General features: G+C 52.5%; 1 protein-coding gene and 1 long non-coding RNA gene across 12 annotated transcripts in view; one reads left to right on the top strand and one right to left on the bottom strand.

The window, feature by feature from the left end:
• GAS7 (growth arrest specific 7) overlaps positions 1-10,669 on the top strand; it is a 191,037-nt gene that overhangs the window by 126,163 nt on the left and 54,205 nt on the right. The gene's annotated exons all lie outside the window — the stretch shown is intronic.
• LOC141370702 (uncharacterized) lies at positions 2,128-4,323 on the bottom strand. 4 transcript variants are annotated; one of them, XR_012374968.1, is made up of 4 exons: positions 4,192-4,323; positions 3,077-3,296; positions 2,609-2,721; positions 2,128-2,261 (listed from the first exon to the last, which is right to left on the bottom strand). It is a non-coding gene; the product is annotated as an uncharacterized lncRNA (long non-coding RNA). The 4 variants fall into 4 exon arrangements; XR_012374967.1 differs by lacking the exon at positions 4,192-4,323 and adding an exon at positions 3,703-3,815 and having other exon boundaries at positions 2,609-2,726; XR_012374966.1 differs by lacking the exon at positions 4,192-4,323 and adding an exon at positions 3,703-3,815.

Here is a 10,669-nt window from a genome sequence, read left to right as displayed (position 1 = left end):
CGTTGTAATGTATGGTGATTAACATAACAATAAAAATTTTAAAAGAATTAAAAAAAAATACAGTGCTGATCCATGATGACTGAATTTGGAGGATCCGCGATGACTGAATTTGGAGCGGCATTATCGTGCCTCTGTGTGTGCTGGTCAGGGCAGGGTCAGAACCTTCCAGATCCTGCTGAGCTGTCCTGAAGAGATGCAGGCATAGTGGAGGTCACCTGCTGGCCGGAAATCAGAAAGCCTTCCATGAGCATCCAGTGACTTGTCTTCTCTTGGAGAATCATGAGGTGTGGCCACGTCGGACCCACCTCCCTGCCTGAACACAACCGGATGTGATACTGAGAAGGTTGCCATTGCCCCTCACTTTTCGTATACCCCGTTAGCTTCACGTGTGCATTTTACACGCCCGGTTCCTGTGGGTTTTTGGGAGTTTTGACCTGGGTTCAGACAGCCTCGTGGTTTTGCACCCAAGTACTGCTGAAGAGAGATGGCATGAGGCACCGAATTGGGAACATGGGTTATGAAAATGCTCTTGGGAATCAGAGATTAAGAAAGGGGACCGGGGAAGAGAATCAGAAATCCAAGGAGAAATGCCTGGCTGGTATACAGTGATGGAGCATCTGTTTCAGGGAGGACCTACCAGCCCATCTCATGCTCTGCCTTATTCCTGGAGGTTTTCTGTGCACCTGACTATCGAGGCAGGAAGCATTGCCTTTCTGGGGCTGCTGTAAGGCCGGTGTGTGTGTCGTCGGCCATGGGAGCCCGTGGCTGCAGCAGCAAGGTGGGGTCTGGACAGGGGCAAACAGGTAGCTGTTTAAAGGGTGAGGGCCCATTCGGTCCGCGGGTGGAACTCTACAAAAATGTAAAGTATCTGCAGGATGCATTCTGATCAGTGAGTGGGCCAGGATGGCGTGAATTGATTATCAAGCAACAAGTGTTTGCTAAATGCCTTCTCTGTGCTCAGCTCTAATTATCCACTGGGATGGCTTCTGGCAGGGGCGGTGTGGGCGAACACAATGCAAATGGCTACATGTTTGCAAAGACCGAATGCTTCCTGAAATGGAGAGGAGATTGTTAAAGGGGACTTTCCTTGTGGGTTGGAGTCAGTTTTCTTTTCCTGCTCGAATAGACCTCTCCAAAGGTCCCTTCCAGCTCTAAGATACTATGAAACCAGGAGTCACAGCACCAAATGCTCATCGCCCACCACTGTTTGGGAACGCGCCTCCGTATGTAAAACTGGCGTGGTTTCCTGGTGATCAGATCTGTATTATCGGAGGGAGATCTTGGAGTGGGCTAACAGCTTTTTTTGTTATTTCAGTCCGAGCCGGATTCCAAAGTAGGCAGTGCTCATCCAAGAGGCGTGGGAGAACAGGGTGAGAAGTTAGTCATGCAAGACACATGTGTTTACTGCATGCCGCTCCCTGGGAGCAGCGTGCTGGGCTGTGCACGGGGGCACTGAGACCCCGCACTGGGAGGATCTTGTCCTTGCATGTGGCACCCAATCTCATTGCTCTTGGATGAATCTCCTGCTGTCTTGGCAGCTGTAGCTAATTCCTGTCTGCATGCCCAGGGATACCATCAGCCTGAGAAGCCCTAGCGCCAATAGTGGGGGAGAGTGGAAATGATCTTGCGGTCTAGAACCACCACCACCCCCAGGCATTAACCCTTTAGGGGTTTGCGGGGACCTAGCGTAGGGGTGTCTGGTGACTGGGGGCACTTGGGTTGGGGAGGTCGGAGCAGGAGTCGATTTTTTGGACCCAGAGACGAACGCGCAAAGGGAAGGTGATGTGAAGACCCAAGGAGGACGCCGTCTGTGAGCCCAGGGTGACCGAGGGGACGGACTGTGGAACAGACTCTCCCTCACGGCCCTCAGAAGGAACCCACCCTGGATCTCGGACTTCTGGCCCCCGCCAGAACTGGGACACCACACAATTCTGTTCTTTAAGCCCCTAGCTGGTCGTGTTTTTTGTTGGGGCAGCCCCAGAAAACCAACACATTTCCCAGGCCCCCGGCGTAACGGGCCACCAGGTGGTGTCGTGTCCTCCGCGAGGCCCTGGAGAGGTGCCATCTGTCCCCTCCGTTTCTGACACCTGCCTGGCCTGAGGGTAAAGTTGCACCAGCCGCAGAAAGGTAGCCTGCTTTTCCTGTTGCCTCGCCAGCCTGTTGGTGAACACAGGACGTGGGCTCCGGCTTAAAATAGCTCCCTGGGTCCCAGAATTCTAGTAGCTCCAAGAGAAGGAAGGGCAGAAAGGCTTTTATGTAAGCTGCAGGAAAGAGACACGTAAAGCAGTTGATTTCCAGATACTGTAGATTCTTCTCGTCACTGTGCTCGAGTGTACCAGAGAGGACCGGGCTGGCGGTCACGGCCACAGCTCTGCCCCTTCCTGGTTCGGTCGTCCTTGGAGCATCCCCAGCATCCTCGAGTCTGGGTTCCCCATCTCTACAAGAGCGGGCTAGGCTGGTTTTGAAAGCCCTCTCAAGCTCTGTGTTTCCCCCCCCACCGAGGGACAGACCCCGTTCGCCAGGCAGGGGGGCCCCCGCTCCCTGCCACCACCCCCCTTCTGTCCCTGATCCCTGCTGGTTGGGGTGCCCCCTTGCTCCCCTGGCACACCTTGGGGGAGGTGTCGGTCCACGGTGGTTCTTTCCCAGTGATGGATCAGGGAGGACTTTTGTTTTCTCTTTTGACGTTTCCACGTTTTCCGGCCTCTCTTCCCGGGACCTGTACTATTCTTACGAATAGGATAAAAATAATCCCTCTGAGATGCAGAAGGGGACGGGGGCTGCACCCAGGGGTGCTGGGCCGTGTGCTCTCTGCCTCAAAGGGAGGAGGGTGCCAGGCTGGGAGTCAAGGAGGGACTCCTCCCTCCGCTTCGCCGCCCCATCCTCCCTCTCCCCAGATAAAGAGTTTCAGTTGCTTTGTGCTGCTGGTATAGAAACACGATACGTGTTAATGGGGGGGAGGGTGAATACAGGAACGGGTGCCCAGCAGACAGCAGGGGCAGAGCTTGGGAAGCAGAAGAGAACGGGCCAGCGAGCACACAGTGCTTTGGACACCAGGTCCCCGCCCTATAAAGAGTACCTGCCCTTGAACTTCAGCTCCCGTGACCAGGTGTGCAAATGCAAAATCTTCTTGGCTGGTGGACTTTAGAAGCAGAGAGGAGGCCTGAATACGGGTGGTCCTCCTGGTCCTGGTGGATTTCTCCTTTGCTCTCGGAGCATTGGCCCTGCTGGGGTCACTTTTCTTTTTCTGGATCTCTTGGGCCACATTGACGATTCGCTGCAGTTTTTAACAGTGCCATCTGTTTGGGGGGAAACACCGTGCACAGTAGGGGTTGTTTTGATGGTTGCATCTTTAAAAAGAAATTTATTGGGCGCCTGGGTGGCTCAGTTGGTTAAAAAGAAATTTATTTTTGTTTTTATTTTTACTTTTTTTTTTTTTTTAATGGCCTTCCCTCCAACACCTGGAGACAGAAGTGCTATTGCAGAGAGACTTCTGCCCTTCCTCAGCTGCCCCCAGGCTTGTGCTTCTCACAGTGGGGTTCCTGCCCAGCAGCATCAGTACCACCTGGGGACTTACTAGAAATGCAGTTTCTCAGGCCCCACCCCGGACCTCCTGATGCAGAAACTCTGGGAGTGGGGTCCTGTGGACTGTGCTTTCACCAGCCCTCCAGGTGATGGAGAAACACTACTGTACTTTCAGCCCACCTTGAAGGCTGGCCCTGTTGGTAGCATTCTAGAATTTTCCTTAGTGGAAAAGACTGGCAGGCCTCTTGGTGGAGAGGTTTTTTTCCCCACCCTGCTCGTGCTGGTTCTCAGAGAATCTTATTTCGTCAACTCTAAAATGCTACCCATGTCTTCCCCCATTTCATGCGCTCCTCTCTGTCCTGTATGCCCTTTCTTGATGTTGGAGAAGAGCTTGTTTTGTCGAGAATTTCCGTCCGTGTTTTGTAGGGTTGGTTCCTGATAAGGACCTCCCCCACAGAGGGGGCCCTTTGTGCTTGGTGGGGGGCCGGATGGTCTTCCTCGGGAATCCAGCGAGGCTTGGAAGGTGCCTTGGGCGGCCGCACCTCACAAAAAGCATGGCTTATTTCTACTCCCCAAAATAACCATGGCTCTTTCTGACGGTTTCCTCTGTCTTGTGAAAAGCAACACTCTCCACGATTTCAAGCATTATTTATAAACGTACAGTCACACCTTTTACTGGAAAGTCTTCTAAATCGGGATTAGCGATGCAGTGCAGTTGAGGTTCGCAAATGCCGAGTTTCTCAGAAACAGATCCCAAAAGTGGTGTGTGAGTGGAAGGTACCACGTAGTGGGAAGAGAAGCTTCTGGACAGTTGAGTGGTGTGATTTTTCCATGGAGAGCTTATGGGAGTCCTCCTTGGGGTATGTTAAGAAGCCACCATTCAGCGTGGACACAGAAGAATATTCCAGAAGAATATTCCAGGTCACAGGAGAGCATTCCAGAAGAAGATTCCAGGATCTAAGGGCCACAGGGCTGGTGTTGGCTGTTCATGGGGCAGTGCAGTTTGGGGGTTATCTGTGGGCAGAAACAGAAGCCTACTCAAACTAGCTTGTGGGGGAAAAAGGGGTATTTATTAGAAGGTTATAGGGCATCTCATAGAAGCCCCCACTAAAGGACAGACATCGGGTGCTGAGCTGTTGGTCCGGTTTCTGGGACCTCGTGATGTCTTAGGCCCACTTGTTTCTCTGTATTTAGTTCATACCTCTTTTTCTCTGCAGACTTGCTTTTTTTCTTTAGCAGCCATTTAGCAGAAACTGGCCTCCGACGGTCGATGATGTCCTTCCAAGTCCTGCTCTGTGCCCCGCTCGCTGGTGCAAACAGTAGGGGCCAAGTAGGCACGCTCCAGGTGTGGGTCTGCAAGAAAGAACTCTGGCGTTTGGACTCTTCTTAGAGAAGGGTCTCGATTAGATGTAACAAGTAGTTCTGTTTTTTAAAAATGATGTTTTAAGGGGCGCCTGGGTGGCTCAGTCGTTAAGCGTCTGCCTTCGGTTCGGGTCATGATCCCGGGGTCCTGGGATCGAGCCCTGTGTCCAGCTCCCTGCTCGGCGGGAACGCTGCTTCTCCCTCTGCCACTCCCCCTGCTTGTGTTCCCTCTCTTGCTGTGTCTCTCTCTGTCAAATAAATAAAATCTTTTTAAAAAAATGATGTTTTGGGATTCTGATGGTCATTTTTTATAGTCTAGTCAGTCTTTAGCTTTTTTGATTTCACCCTTTTGAGGTCACACTTAGAAAGGCCTTTGCCAGCGAAAAGAGGGGGGACTATGTGCTTCTAGTACTCTCGTGGACTGTTTTATCCCCCCTTACAATTTTTTAAGCCAGAGAAAACTGAATTTCAGAAAATGGGTGAGGAATGGATCGACTTCAATGTTTTTCAGATCGTTGGCCTCATGTTCTCCCAGCATTTATTCACTGGTTCAGCCTTTCACTGTTGCCCTGAAAAGCCCCGCTTGACCCTATGCTAACCTAGTCTGCTCGGGTCTGTTTCTTGTTTTCTTTTCCTATCTGTCTTTAAGTTTATTCCTGCACCAACACGACACAGTGTTGTCTCTCTCTCGTGGGAAGTTATCGTGTACTTGGTAAAGCATTCAAACTGTAAAAATACAGTCGTCTTAACTTTGGTTTGACTTTTATTTATTTATTTTAGAGAGAGTGAGCGAGCTCGAGCTGGGGGAGGGGCAGAGGGAGAGGGAGGGTCTCGAAGCGGACTCCCCACTGAGTGCAGAGCCCGATGCAGGGCTCGATCCCAGGACCCCGAGATCATGACCTGAGCTGAAACCAAGAGTCAGACGTTTCACCCGCTGAGCCACCCGGCTGCCCCACTTTGATTTTTAAGAACCAGCATCAGATGCTGCTTGTGTACCTTTCCGGTGATTTTCTGTGCACCTCCATTTGACTTCTGCGCTTTCTAAAATGCATCTGAGAACCTTTTGTACACTGATGACTTAGCAGTGTGTGTTGGACACGCCCTCCACATCAGCACTCCCAGATCCCCAGTGGAATGCCATCCTGCCAACACAGCGTGTGCCCCCTGGGCATTTACAGCGTTTCTCTGGAGATTTCCCCCCTCTAACAAAAGAGGCCCCCAACCACCTCTTTACACTTACATCATTGCACACGCGAGACTGTTGTTAGGTCGAAGGGTCTGTGTGTTTGGAATTTTGATCACAATTTCCTGCTCCTTTTCCAAGACATTCTCCAGCCTGTTTTTCCAGATCCTTCCAGATAATGAGGGGTTATCAGTCTGATGTTGTATGTCCATTGAGTAAGAAAAGAGTGTCTTGTCATCTTAGGCTGGGTTCCTCCAACTCTGAGGGAGAATGAACCTCTTTTCCTCTTGGTTATTTCTAACTGTATTTCTTTAAACCACCCGTATATGTTGCCTTTTGGACTGGACTGCTTGTGTAATTTGTAATTCATGCTATGTGGAGGGACTCGGTACTCTGTCTCTTCTCTCTGGTCTGTCTTTCCATCAGTCTGTTTTCCTTTTTATGTACGCACACACACTCATTTTTAAAAAGCAGCCCTTGGCCGGCCGTATAACCTAACCAAACTGTTCTCACGGTCGTACTTTGACCCGAGTCAGCATTCATTCATCAAACACCAACTTCTTACTATACGCAGTATCTGGGAGACAGGGATGCATTGATTTGACACAGCCCCAGAGTTTTCAGGAGTCAGCTCTGGGACTCTGTATTTTTACCAAGTAGTCCCAGTGATCCTGATGAGTAACCAAGTTTGGGAAACAAGATCGGAGCTTTGGCAGGTTCCTATGTTTAGGTCCTGGATCCCGAGGGTCCAGGCTTTGGTTTTGACAAAATCTCTTTCTTGGGACCCACCTACATTTTCTCCCCTGTAAGTTGGGGGGGGGGTCATAATATCCGTGAGCAGCCACCAGCCGGTGGCTCATGACAAGACACCTGTTCCTACGTTGCGATCAATGCTCATTACCCCTCAACCCAAGTTCAGGGATTCCTGGTGTGTTGGCCTGGATCTGTACTCTGTAAGGAGCTTGGTACACCAGGGATCCTAAAGGGCTTGAAGGATAGGCTCAGAGAGTTCCAGGCGCTCGACTCCCCATGTCCCCACTAGAATTCCTCTGGACACTGCTGGTCCTGCCTTTGGCTACCTCTTTAACCCATTGGTATCACCAGCTTCTGTGAACCGGCTGTGAGGACCCGTGGTCTGCCTGGATCCCAGGCTTGCTGAAAGGATCCTTGGAACTGCTGGTAGACCACCACTAGTGATGTTTTCCCCGGTTAACTGAGGGACACCCCTACAGCTCAGAAATGCTAAAGAAGGCATTCTAGGACCCTCTTCTCCTGCAGCGCCAGAGAGGGGGCCCTTCCCTCCCTCTCCCTTTGGGGGATGTGTTCTAAGGGGTGGACTTGGGATTTCGGTGTCTCTGACACCAATTCCTGAGCTCCTAGGCACCTAACAGCAGATCTGGGCTGAGGGGTGTTTCAAGCACCTGGGGCAGAGGTGCAATCCAGTTCTTTTCTCTTTCCAGAACAGCGGAGTCCTGGTGTCACCCTTCCTCAGAGCAGGAGGGCTCTCAGTGCTCAGGGCGGGGGGCAGTCTGGGGGCCGTCAGGCTTATGTGTGTGCTGCCTGTGACTCTTAGACCTTGGGAATTGGGGGCTATTAGGTAGCACCTCCCCACCTCTGCTCCCACGCCCCCAGGCTTGACTCCCGCCTGCAGTTCTGACTGGAGCTCAGGACGCAGACCCTGGGGTCCAGCGACCACGGTGAAGTCTTCCCATGCTGCCTGAAAGTAGAGGTGTCGCCCAGGCTCAGTAACCCTCCTGCTGGTAGATCAGACCTAGGGGAGCCCACGGAACGTAGTTCTGCTGCTTGACGGCCTGCAGATGGCTATTTGCAAAAAGCCTGTGTCCCTGTTTGCTGAGAGGCTCCCTGCTCTGTCCTTGCCGCTGGGGATCCGAGCTGTGTGAACAGGGCTTGAGGTGGTAATGGAAACCCCCCCATGGGAGGTGGATCAGCATAAAGCTTCCCAAGCGAGAATCTCTTCCGTCAAGCTGTCTGTCCTGGGTGTCACTTCACGGTTCAGGAATCGTCTCTCTCAGCCCACGGGGTCTGAAACCAACACAGAGGGGTCTGGTTCTAGAGCTGAGGGCAGGGGGCAAGGCTCATCACCTGGGTGCCTTCTTCCCTGAGCCTTCCTGGGTGAGACATCCCTGGATCCCACCGGTGTCCCAGCTCTCAGGGGTGGGCGTGGGGGTGGCATCCTCACCTAGACGGACCCTGCCCCACTCAGGCCACGCGCCCCAGTCCTGCTGCTCCTTCTGGAGGGAGCTCTCGGAGGACCCAAGCTTGTCTCCGTCTCTGGAGGACTGACAGGGTGGACGGGAGAGGCAGCATTCACAGATGACGCATCTAGGGCACCAGACATGCCAAGGGGACGCGTGGTGGCCGAGTCCAGGAAGCCTGCTTGGATGCAGGGCCTGGTACAGTGGCCACCATTGGATCATGCCACCTCTCTGCTTCAGACCCTGCAGTGGCTGCCCCCACATCGAAGGGCCGCACCCCCAGAGTGGCTGATTCCCGAGGACTTGCATTTCTAGTGACGCTGGTGCTGCTGGTCCAGGACCCCACCGTGAGAGATCCCTCCCACGTTCTGTCAGCACTGGGCTGTGTGATCTGGCACTTGTGATGGAGAGTCACTCCTAAGGCAGGCTGATAAAAGGCATTGTGGCTTCCCCCTGTTCTATTGGTGCACACATTTTGGTGGGGGGGACATCAGTGCCACGGCGTGAGCCGCCCCATGGCGAGGGACTTTGGCTCCTGCCCACATCCATGTGAGTGAGGTGTCTTGGAAATGGCTCCTCCAGCCCCACTCAAGCCTTCAGATTGAGATGCAGCCCCAGCTAAGACCCTGACTGTGACCTCATGGGAGAGCCTGAGCTGGGACCACCCCACTGAGCTCCTCCTGGATTCCTGACCCCTGCAACTGTGTGACATCCTAAGTGCTTGTTCATTCAGGCTGCTGAGTTTGGGGTGATTTCCGATGCAGCAAGAGATACTTAGTATCTCTTCCGAACTGGACGGAAATGTGCCTTTCTCGGGGAGGCCTTCCTCGGCCACCCTTTCTAAAATTACATCCCTTTCAAATACTATTTTGTATTCCCCTTCTCTACTTTATTCTTTGGCATGTACCTCCATCTAACCTTATCTGCTTTTCTTAACTTATTTACCTTTCTCCTGCGTGACTCCCTCCCTTCACTCCCATCAGATATTTTTAAATTTTCATTCATGGAAAATTTTATGTGCTGGTATTTCCAAACTAGACAGAATTGCATCATGCCTGTAAGCCGAGGGAGGAGGGTTTTCGATCCGTTCTATTTCTTACAGTGCCCACAGGGCACAGAACACTGCCAGACACAGAGTAGTCCTTCGAGTGTAGCACTGTTGTATTCGATAATAAGGTTTATTACGTTATATCAAATATTTACCGTGTCGTAAATATTTCTGATATTTATGTGAAATTAATATAGTAATACTTGTGATTTTGAGGATGATTCTCACACAGAGAGTGGTGTATAGACTAAAACAGCGCTGTTTTGCGGCAGCTCCTGGAGCCCCAGCACAAAACTTGGGGGTGTTGGTGTCGCTGGCACGGGGTGGGGGGGTCCCTGCTGACAAATCGAGTCACAGCTTTTCAGCTTTTCACCGAGGCCTCAGCTTCTTCCTTTAGAAAAGAAATGGGGGGCGCCTGGGTAGCTCAGTCGGCGAAGCGTCTGCCTTTGGCTCAGGTCATAATCCCGGGGTCCTGGGATCAAGTCCTGCTTAGGGCTCCCTGCTCAGTGGGGAGCCTGCTTCTCCCTCTCCCTCTGCCCCTCACCACGGCTCGTGCTCTCCCTCTCAAATAAATAAATAAGATCTTAAAAGGAAATGGAAATGATAGCACCCATTTCGTAGTGATTTGGGGACCCCTGAAGGAGATCCCCGGTGTGGAGGTGCTTGGGGTAGACCAGGCAGGAATGGATGTTCAAAGAGCAGTGGTTCATTTCCTGCAGAGAATCTGTGGTCGGAGGTCAGGTTTCATTTAACTCTAAGATGGGGCTGGAATGTCCTGCTGCCAGAGACTCCTAATTGCTGTGATTGCAAAGCCCAGGGGCAGGGGAAACACTGGGACATGGGAGGGAAGCAGAGCGTCTGCTGCCGAGTTCCCCAAGGGAGAGATGAACAGGACCTTCCGGGCCCTGACCTGGGCTCTGTGGGGTGCTGCACCTTCCCTTGGTGGAGGCTGGACTGATTGCAGAGTTTGCATCTGCAGCCTATGGCAGGACCAAGGCACAGGGGGTAAGGGTGTCTCCTGATTCTCCGGGGACCTGCCTTCCTGGTTGGGGTGCGGGACGTGGCCAAGGAGAGCGGGAGAGCCCCGGGTGGCGGGGGGACTAGTTTCCAGGATAGGAGGGGCAGGGGCTGGAGAACGGAGCAGCAGGGCTGCTATCGGGCTAGGAAAACCTGAGCACAGCCCAGCAGCCCCTCCCGGTGAGGAAAATAGGGGGGGTGGCGGGGTAGGAGAGAAGCCACAGTTGGGGCCACCCCCAAACAAGGGAAAGGAAGAGACAGGAAGTAGCGGAGAGGAGAGAGATGAAGAAGCACAATTACAGAGATTAAGAAGGAAGAATC

Source organism: Callorhinus ursinus, unplaced genomic scaffold (assembly GCF_003265705.2).
Source record: "Callorhinus ursinus isolate GAN/ISIS: 27379988/994484 unplaced genomic scaffold, GSC_fseal_2.0 scaffold43, whole genome shotgun sequence".
Taxonomy (NCBI): domain Eukaryota; kingdom Metazoa; phylum Chordata; class Mammalia; order Carnivora; family Otariidae; genus Callorhinus; species Callorhinus ursinus.
Note: the sequence above shows the minus strand (reverse complement) of the source record. Positions and strands in the feature narration are given on the sequence as shown.